Source organism: Rhinopithecus bieti, unplaced genomic scaffold (assembly GCF_001698545.2).
Source record: "Rhinopithecus bieti isolate Rb0 unplaced genomic scaffold, ASM169854v2 scaffold_759, whole genome shotgun sequence".
NCBI lineage: Eukaryota > Metazoa > Chordata > Mammalia > Primates > Cercopithecidae > Rhinopithecus > Rhinopithecus bieti.
Window position 1 is genome coordinate 1,884,424 of NW_016803631.1, and position 10,297 is coordinate 1,894,720.

Sequence of the window (10,297 nt, forward strand, 5' to 3'; positions counted from 1 at the left end):
ATTAGGTCCGCTTGGTGCAGAGCTGAGTTCAATTCCTGGATATCCTTGTTAACTTTCTGTCTTGTTGATCTGTCTAATGTTGACAGTGTGGTGTTAAAATCTCCCATTATTATTGTGTGGGAGTCTAAGTCTCTTTGTAGGTCTCTAAGGACTTGCTTTATGAATCTGGGTGCTCCTGTATTGGGTGCATATATATTTAGGATAGTTAGCTCTTCTTGTTGAATTGATCCCTTTACCATTATGTAACGGCCTTCTTTGTCTCTTCTGATCTTTTTTGGTTTAAAGTCTGTTTTATCAGAGACTAGGATTGCAACCCCTGCTTTTTTTGTTTTCCATTTCCTTGATAGATCTTCCTCCATCCCATTATTTTGAGCCTATGTGTGTCTCTGCACGTGCGATGGGCCTCCTGAATACAGCACACTGACAGGTCTTGACTCTTTATCCAGTTTGCCAGTCTGTGTCTTTTAATTGGAGCATTTAGCCCATTTACATTTAAGGTTAATATTGTTTTATGTGAGTTTGATCCCATCATTATGATGTCAGCTGGTTATTTTGCTCGTTAGTTGATGCAGTTTCTTCCTAGCATCGATGGTCTTTACAATTTGGCATGTTTTTGCAGTGGCTGGTACTGGTTGTTCCTTTCCATGTTTAGTTCCTCCTTCAGGAGCTCTTATAAGGCAGGCCTGGTGGTGACAAAATCTCTCAGCATTTGCTTGTCTGTAAAGGATTTTATTTCTCCTTCACTTACGAAGCTTAGTTTGGCCGGATATGAAATTCTGGGTTGAAAATTCTTTTCTTTAAAAGAGAAGGAAAAATGACACAGTATAACTTCTCCAGTTAATACACATTTCTCTGCGGCCCCTCTTGTAAGCAAACTGTCCTCAGTGTTAGCATTCCATTAATCTGTTCTCAGTGCCCAAAAGTTGCCTATATTCCTTCATTCAAATGATCTATTCTCAGTCTTCATCTTACTTGACCCATCAGTAGTCTTCAACACAGTCAAACACTCCTTCCTTCCTGAAATGCTCTCTTCATTTGCTTTCAGGTCATGACACTTCTCCTAGTTTTTCTTCTACTTTACGGTCAACTCCTCAGTCTTCTTCACTGGTTTCTCTTTGTGTCTCTGACTATAAAGGTTGAAGGGTTCCAGGGCTCAGTTGCTGAACCTCTACTCTTCTTCATCTATGTCTACTCTCTTGATAAGCCCATCTAGTCTCATAATTTGAAAAACCACCTATAGGTTGACATCTCCCAGGTTTAAGTTTCAAGCTTAGACCTCTCTCCTAAACTCCAGTTTTATATCTAACTACCCACTCAGCATTTCCTCTCAAATGTTTCAAATGGGCATCTCTAATGTAATATGTCCCAAACCAAGTTCCAGGACTTCTTAATCAGAATAAATGGTGGTTCTATTCTTCCAGTGGCTCAGGGCAAAAGCTTTAGTCATCACTTGACTTCTCTCCCTTATACCCATCATCTAATTTGTGAGCAAATCATATTTGCTCTACCTTCAAAAATGTATACATAATCCAATCTCTTCTCACTAATTCCACTACTAACACATTGAACCAAGACACCATCCTCTCAAAAGCACCCATTAGGATCCTTATAAAATATAAGTCACATCATTTCACTCCTCTGTTCAAAACCCTCCAATGGCTTTCTTCCATCTCTTCCCACAGTATGAGCAAAAGCCAAAACGCTTACAATGGCCTTTATGATGCCACACAATCTAGCCTCCTGTTATCTTTCTGATCTGAACTCCTACACTGTCTCATGAACTCTCTTCATTGCAGCCACTGGCCTCCTGGCTGTTCCTCAAATCCACCAGCCCTTGCCCAAAATCCACCAGCCATTGCCCACCTCAAGGCCCAGCTCCCTCACCTCCTTCAAATCTTTGTTAAAATTTAACCTCAATGAGCTTTCTCTGGACAGTCTATTTAAAATTACAACTCTCAGGCTGGGTGCAGTAGCTCATGCCTATAATCCCAGCACTTTGGGAGGTCAAGGCGGTGGATCACTTGAGGTCAGGAGTTCAAGACCAGCCCATCCAACATGGTGAAACTATGTCTCTACTGAAAATACAAAAATTAGCCAGGCATGGTAGCAGATACCTGTAATCCCAGCAACTCGGGAGGCTGAGGCATGAGAATCATTTAAATCCAGGAGGTGGACATTGCAGTAAGCCAAGATCATGCCACCACACTCCAGCCTGGGTGACAGACCAAGACTCTGTCTCAAAAATAAAATAAAATAAAATAAAAATTACAACCCTCCCTACCCCACTCCCCTCTTTCTATTCTGCCTTCTGTGCTTTATTTTCCTCTGCATGACTATTCATCATCTGATATACAAAATATGTTTTACTTTATAATATACATGCAGAAAAGTATATTTAAGTGTCCAGCCCAATTAATTTTCACAAACTGAATACAACCATGTAACCAGCATCCAGATCAAGAAACAGAATATTACCATCACCCCAGGAGTCCCTTTGTGCTATCTTCCAGTTTCTGTCCTCCTCCCATACTCCAAGGGTAACCACCATCCTGACTTCTAACAGCATAGATTAATTTTTTCTGTTTTTGTATTTCATGTAAATGGATGCATACAGTGACATACTGTATATTTTAATTATCTTTTGATTGGCTGCCTATTTCTCCCCACTACTAGGATGTAAGCTTCTTGAGGGCAGAAATTTGTTTTGTTCGCTGCTGCATCTCCAGTGCCTAAGAGAGTATCTAGCACAGTTTGAGTATCATAAAAAAGTATTTGATGAGTGAATGAATGAAATATTGAATAAATGGAAATGTGACAGAGATGGAGTTAAGACACAACCTACCAAATAAATAGAAAGACATTACATGTTCATGGGTCAAAAGACGTAATATTGTTAGGATGACTAATATAGTTCGGATGTTTGTCCTCTCCAAATCTCACGTTGAACTGTGACCTCCAATGTTGAAGGTGGGGCCTAATGGGAGGTGTTGGATCATGGAGGCAGATGTCTCATGAGTGACTTGGTGCCCTCATGGCTATAATGAATGAGTTCTTGTTCTATTCATTAATGTGAGAGCTGGTTTTTTAAAAGAGCATGGCACCCCTCCCTCTCATTCCTTCTCTCACCATGTGACATGCCTGCTCCCCCTTTGCCTTCTGCCACAAATAAAAGCTTCCTGAGGCCTCACCAGAGCTGAGCAAATGCTGGTGCCATGCTTGTACAGTCTGCAAAACCTTGAGCCAAATAAACCTCTTTTCTTTATAAGTAATCCAGCCTCAGGTATTCCTTTATAACAATGCAAAACAGACTAACCCAATGACAGTACTATCTAAATTGGTCTGCAGATTCAACATGATACCTGTTAAAATCCCAGCTTACTTTTGACCAGAAGTTGAAAAAGCTGACCATAAAATTCATATGAAAATGCAAAAGATACAGAATATTCAGAAAATTTTTGAGAAATAACAAAGTTGAAGAATTCACACTTCCAATTTTCAAAAATGAGATGAAATTTGAAATTAATAACAGAATGAAATTTAGGAAATACACAGATATGTGGAAGTTAAATAATACACTCCTAAGTAACCAATGGGCTGAAGAAGAAATCTCAAAAGCAATTGGAAAATATTTTGCAATGATTGAAAATGAAAACACAACATACCAACATACCAAAACTTATGGATACAACTAAACTAGTGCTCAGGGGGAAATTTACAGCTGGAAATGGCTATATTAAAAAAGAAGAAAGATCTCAAAGCAATAACCTAATCTTTCAAATGAAATTACTAGAAAAAGAAAATAAAACTAAACCAAAGGCAAGTAGAAGGAAGGAAATAACAAAGGCTAGAATGGAAATAAATGAAATAGAGAATAGAAAAATAGGGAAAATAAAACCAAAAGTTAAAGAATTAAAAGAAAAATTAACACCAATCCTGCACGACCTTTTCCAAAAAACAGAAGATAAGGGACATATTTCAACTCACCCTATGAGGCCAATATTATCCTCATACCAAAACCAGACCAAGACATCACAAGAAAAGAAAACTACAGACCAATATCTCTTACAAATGAATACAGATGCAAAAAGCTTCAACAAAATACTACCAAACTGAATCTACCAACATGGAAAAAGGCTTACATACCATGACCAAGTAGGGTTTATCCCAGGAACACAAAGTTGGCTCAATATACAAAAATTAATTAGTGCAATATATCATATCAATAGAATAAAGGATAAAACCCACATGATCATCTCAACAGACGCAGAAAATGCATTTGGCAAAATTCTAAATTTATTCATGATAAAAACACTCAGAAAACAAGCAACAGAAGAGAACTTTCTCAACCTGATATTGTCCATTTACAGTAACAACAACCTAGAGCTAACATCATACTTAATGATGAAAGATGAAATGCTTTCTCCCAGAGATCTACTCTTACTTTTTCTATTCAGCATTGTACTGGAGGTTCTAGCCAGGGCAATTAGAAAGAAATTTAAATACAAGCAACCAAGATTGGAAAGGAAGAAGTAAAACTATTTCTATTCATAGATAACATGGTCTTCTATATAGAAAATACGAAGGAATCCACAAAATCTACTGTATTTCTTTATATTAGCAATAAACATTCTAAAATGAAATTAAGAAAACAATTACATTTCCAAAGCATGACAAAGAATAAAATACTTAGGAATAAATTTAACAAAAGAATTATAAGACTTATACATCAAAAACTGCCAAACATCACTGAAGATAACTTCAAAAGACCTAAACAAATGGAAAAACATCTGTGTTCATAGACGGAAGACTTAAAATCATTAAAATGCCAATACTCCCAAAAAGGAATCTACAGATTCCATACATTCCTTATTGAAACCTCAGGTGCCTTTTCGGCAGAAATTGACAAGTTCATCCTAAAATTCATATGAAAATGCCAAAATATGAATAGTCAAAGCAATCTTCAAAAAGAAGAACAAAGTTAAAAGAACACACTCCTCTGTGACAAAACTTACTAAAAAGCTATAGTAGTCAAGACAGTGTGGTACTGGCATAAGTACAGATACACAGATCAATGGAATACAATTGAAAGCCCAGAAATAAACCTTTACATTTATAGTAATTTGATTTTCAATAAGGCCATCAAGACAATTCCATGGGGGAAAGAATAGCCTTTTGAACAGTCCTGGGATGTTGGACACCTATCTCATGCCACATAAAAAATTAATTTAAAGGGATCATAAGCCTGAAGGTAGGAACTAACATTATAAAACTCTTGGAAGAAAACATACAAGTAAATCTTTGTGACCTTAGATTAGGCAATAATTTTTTAGATATAACACCAAAAGTACAAGTGACAAAAAAAAGATAAATTGGACTTTATCAAAATCAGAAAATTTACTGCTTCATATGACATCATCCAGAAGTGAAAAGACAACTCAGAAGGGGAGAAAATTTCTGCAAGTCAAATATTTGATAAGGGATTGGTATTCAAAATATATCAACTCTTACACCTCGATAATAAAAAGATAAATAATCAATTTTTAATGGACAAAGAATTTGAATAGACATTTCTCCAAAGAAGATGTTACTGGGAGATCCAGGATTGCAACAGTAATCATATTAAAAGATGCCCAAGATTAGCCACCAGAGAGATACAAATCAAAACCTCAAATGTCACTCACTAGAATGACTAGAATAAAAAAGATCATGAGTGCTGGCAAGGATGTTGACAAATCAGTAACCTCACACATTGCTGATAGGAATGTAAAATTGTGCAGCCACTTTGGAAAATAGTCTGGTGGTTCCTCAAAGGGTTAAAAAATAGTTACCATATGACCCAACAATTCCACTCCTAGGTATATACCCAAGATAAATGAAATTTAACATAGATTTCCACATAAAAACGTATATGTGAATGTTCGCAGCAACATCATTCATCAGAGCCAAAAAGTGAAATCAACCCAATTCTTCATCAACTGATGAATGGATAAATAAAATGTGGTAATAGCCATACAATGGAATAAACTATTATCCAGAAATAAAAAGCAATGAAGTGCCGACATATGCTACAACATGGATGAACTTTTAAAACATTACGCCAAGTAAAAGAAGCCAGTTTAAAAAGACCACATATTGTATAATTTCAGTTATATGAAAGATGTAAAATAGGCAAATCAGAAAGTAGGTTAGTGGTTGCCTAGGACTGGGAGATATGGGGAATGACTGGGAATGAGCATGGGGTTTATTTTTAGGGCAATTAAAATGTTCTAAATGGGCCGGGCGCGGTGGCTCAAGCCTGTAATCCCAGCACTTTGGGAGGCCGAGACGGGCGGATCACGAGGTCAGGAGATCGAGACCATCCTGGCTAACACAGTGAAACCCCGTCTCTACTAAAAAAAGATACAAAAAACTAGCTGGGCAAAGTGGCGGGCGCCTGTGGTCCCAGCTACTTGGGAGGCTGAGGCAGGAGAATGGTGTAAAGCCCGGAGGCGGAGCTTGCAGTGAGCTGAGATCCGGCCACTGCACTCCAGCCTGGGCGACAGAGCGCGACTCCATCTCAACAACAACAACAAAAAAATGTTCTAAATGATATAGTGATGATGATTTCACAATTTTATGAATATACTAAAACAATTAAATTGTACACTTCAAATGGGTGACTTTTATGGCATGTAAACCATTTTTCATAAAGACTTTTATTTTATTTTATTTTTTTGAGACGGAGTCTCGCTCTGTCCCCTGGGCTGGAGTGCAGTGGCCGGATCTCAGCTCACTGCAAGCTCTGCCTCCCAGGTTTACACCATTCTCCTGCCTCAGCCTCCCCGAGTAGCTGGGACTACAGGCGCCTGCCACCTCGCCCGGCTAGTTTTTTGTATTTTTTTTAGTAGAGATGGGGTTTCACCGTGTTAGCCAGGATGGTCTCGATCTCCTGACCTCGTGATCCGCCCGTCTCGGCCTCCCAAAGTGCTGGGATTACAGGCTTGAGCCACCGCGCCCGGCCAAGACATTTTTTAAATATTTTAAAATATAGCTTTTTTGGACTAAAAATAATGTATGTTCATTATAGACTGTTACATAAAACACAAGTACAAAAGAGAAAACAAAAAATGCCTACAATCCTATCATGCAGAGGTTACCAGTAATTACTGTTCATATTATGATAATAATAATAATAATACATCCTATCATTTACATCTCCATATAGTTAAACAACTTGGGCTCATGCTACACATACAAGCTACTATTTTGCTTTTTAAAATTTTAACATGATAGTGTGGGTATTTTCCCAAGTCACTAAAAATTTCAATAAATACTCTTAACGGTTGTAAATATTTACGGCTAGTTACTGGGAGATCCAGGATTGCAACAGTGTTTTGAATGCTTTGATTAATTGCCAGGCCCATACAGACTAGACTTGAAAGGTAACTGCCCAACCTTTGCATGAAGTCAGACTCCCTTAATACTTCTGGTATAGAGGCTGTATTACTTTGGCCAATTATTCACCTCTCTGAACTTCTGTTTCCTCACCCCTACATGCTGTGATTGGTAGATGATGGCTAAAGTCCCTGCCAGAGCTAACCCTCCAAAGAAGTCTTAGTAAGGGTCTCTAAGTCAGAGATATAGGTAAGTAGACGGAATTAGCTCACCGTGCAAGTTTATTCATCATCATCCCTTCCTTCTTGATGGAGAGGCAGGTGAGGTCACATGTGGCAGAATAAATCAATGACCTCTGCCTGAAGCTACGGATACTTTAACATGAGGAACTTAAGGCCCACGAGTCAACCACACAGTGGAATGTGCCCAAGCCTTTGTTAATAATTAGACCAGAGTTCAAGTCCTGGGTTCTAAGACTGCCAGCTGTGTAGCCTTTGGTAAATACTTTAACCTTCTCTCAGCCTTGGTTTCCTTCTCTGCTAAATAGTGTAATATTAGTATCTAACTTGCAGGTCATTGTGGGGTTAAATACCTTATGCAAAAGTACCTGGGTCCCCCCTAGCATATGGTATGTGTTCAGCAAGTACCTGTTCTTTTTTTAACATGCTTTTTTTTTTTTTTCAAATTCCTGACTTGAAAAAGTTTAGATGGTTTAGAAGTAACAGAATAGCTACACGAAAATGTATCCATAAAATTTTCTCTGGAGGACTCTATTAAGGTTCCCCAGAATGTAGATAGCCTTTGATATGGCAACTTAAAGACTGCCCAGGATTTATGAGTGGGAGCAGTGACTCCATTTCTTGCCTCCTTGCTTATCACACAGGGACTCCCTTTCTCCGAACTTATATGACTTAGATCTATTCATGCAGTCTATAGTCTTAGATCTGTAAGTGCAGTGTGGTATATGTATAAGAAAAATGAAGTGCATGAACTTTAGATTCAGAAAGAATGGGTTTAAATCCTGATACTTGTGCTTGTTATCTATGTCCTTAGTCAAATTATTTAACTTGTTGGTTTTCTCATATAGAAGGGGGACAGTAATAATAATTAAAATGGAGGTAAAGATTAAAGTGATATGTGTAAAGTGCCAAGCACACAGTGAGAGGCTAATAAATGGGCACTATGACTACTCAGCCTGCCGTGTCATAAAGCTGATGCTCTGTGCAGTGGAAAAGAAGCCTCATCAATAGTAAGAGTCACATCTATCAGGAGAAAGCTGCCAGTCCCTGAAGCATGTTCTTTTTTCAAACCCAAAGAGACTCCACTTCACCACCTTATCTTGCCCAAGGCTCCAAGCGTATGTTCCTGATGCTTCTTTAAATCCCCAAAGTGCCAAGGCATACCTGATATATTTGACATTCAGTAAATATTAATGAATGGTAACTTTTTGTGGTGAAATGCACCCCACTTTCACTGTTCCTTTCAGATTTGCACTTACTTGGGTACTTGTGGATGATTCTGAAGTGGTTGTTCACATCTGTCTCTGTTACGTGACAAACATATTTCTCATTTAACTTGACAGGGTATTTCAGGATGGGGAACACCCTGCAGAAGCCATTCATCTGCTCCTCCAGGATTTCCACGATGCTGTGGTTGCTCAGGTCCCTCCCTGCCCGGTCTAGCCATGTCACAATGGGCGTGAGGTACCAGTCCTTTTGAGATGCATGTGGCCACATCCTCATCATCAATCCTGTCAAACTGCACCTGGGGCATTTCAGAGTCTGATTGGAAAAAATAACAAAACAATTAGTTCCTCTTTTATTTCAGCCCCAAGAGGCTCAGGCTAGCAGAAAACGTGCTCTCGCTTTTTACATTAACCCCTTAAGTAGGCAACATACCTTGAGGTTCACTGTAGTTAAAATTTTGATCCAAGTATAGTAAGAGAAGAACAGGATACATGTATGCTGCTGCCTTTCAGTTCTTATCTATCACTGCTGTCTTTATTTTTTGGAAACTTCCCCTCTTTGAGTGGATTCATTCCAGATTCTCCACTGAATTCCAGATACCCTGCTGAGAAACACAGAAGATAACGAATTATTCTTACCACCACCACCACCTTCTCATGTCTTCCAACTCTTATCCTGGAGGAATTCTGCCATGCCTTCCCCAGTCCCCGAAAGTCTCTGGTGGGGAAAAAGCTCTTCATGCAATCCTGTGAAGGGTACGGACCCCTGGATCACTACGGAGATCCACTGATCCAGTCCAACCTACATTTTAATAGTGAGAAAAAGTGAAGCCTAGAAATGCTCAATAAGTTGCCCAAAGTCATCCAAAATTAGAATATGGGTCTCCTGACTCCCAAGGCAGGGCTCTTCTCACTAAACCACATGTCATCTCTCAGTGTTTTCATGTAAGATTGTTATGTTATATCATATTTTGATTTTTCAGTGTTACAACTTGTTTGTAGAGTTTTTGGTAGACCAGTGCTTCTTGTTGTTGTAGTTGTTGTTGTTGTAAATGTTTTGTTTGTTTGTGTGAATGAATGATGTATATAGGTATAGATATGGCATCTTTTGCTCAGGGCAATATTTTTAGCTAAGATGAATTGACATGATAGGAAGAAGAAGAGGTTATAATAATTTGAGTAGGCCGGGCGCGGTGGCTCAAGCCTGTAATCCCAGCACTTTGGGAGGCCGAGACAGGCGGATCACGAGGTCAGGAGATCGAGACCATCCTGGCTAACATGGTGAAACCCCGTCTCTACTAAAAAATACAAAAAGCTAGCCGGGCGAGGTGGCGGGCGCCTGTAGTCCCAGCTACTCGGGAGGCTGAGGCAGGAGAATGGCGTAAACCCGGGAGGCGGAGTTTGCAATGAGCTGAGATCCGGCCACTGCACTCCAGCCTGGGCGACAGAGCGAGACTC

The 10,297-nt window shown here is 39.1% G+C and overlaps 1 long non-coding RNA gene across 4 annotated transcripts in view; it reads right to left on the minus strand.

Annotated features, from left to right (window-relative positions):
- Positions 1-10,297, minus strand: part of LOC108541726 (uncharacterized) — a 57,155-nt gene that overhangs the window by 25,842 nt on the left and 21,016 nt on the right. For all 4 annotated transcript variants that reach the window (XR_001889043.1, XR_001889044.1, XR_001889042.1 and 1 more), the window contains 2 exons: positions 9,273-9,444; positions 8,873-9,155 (listed from right to left, as the gene is read on the minus strand). This is a non-coding gene — a long non-coding RNA (uncharacterized LOC108541726). The remainder of the gene's footprint in view (positions 1-8,872; positions 9,156-9,272; positions 9,445-10,297) is intronic.